Raw genomic sequence first — 323 nt, 5'->3', positions numbered from 1 at the left:
ATACATGGAACGTAGCCCAAAATGTTTGGATAACTAAAATGAATTCGTTCACACATTTTTAAGCATCAGTATTAAAGGATATTTACTACTGATACTAAAGGTAGGTCTTCAAAACTAAAAGTTTAGAATGGAAATGATAAAGGCAAATAAAAACGTTCTTCGAACATCCCCGCATTACTGCCATTCGCAGGTATATTTCCCTGTTTAGGGGAATTCTTGCAGCTACAGGGAGAGAGGGAAGGAAAATTAAAATATGCACAAAATCTCGGGAAATTCTGCAGAATGCAATATGATCTATTTAGCTTTGCTTTACGATATTAGGA

This window comes from Penaeus monodon, chromosome 34 (assembly GCF_015228065.2).
Source record: "Penaeus monodon isolate SGIC_2016 chromosome 34, NSTDA_Pmon_1, whole genome shotgun sequence".
Taxonomy (NCBI): Eukaryota; Metazoa; Arthropoda; class Malacostraca; order Decapoda; family Penaeidae; genus Penaeus; species Penaeus monodon.
Note: the sequence above shows the minus strand (reverse complement) of the source record.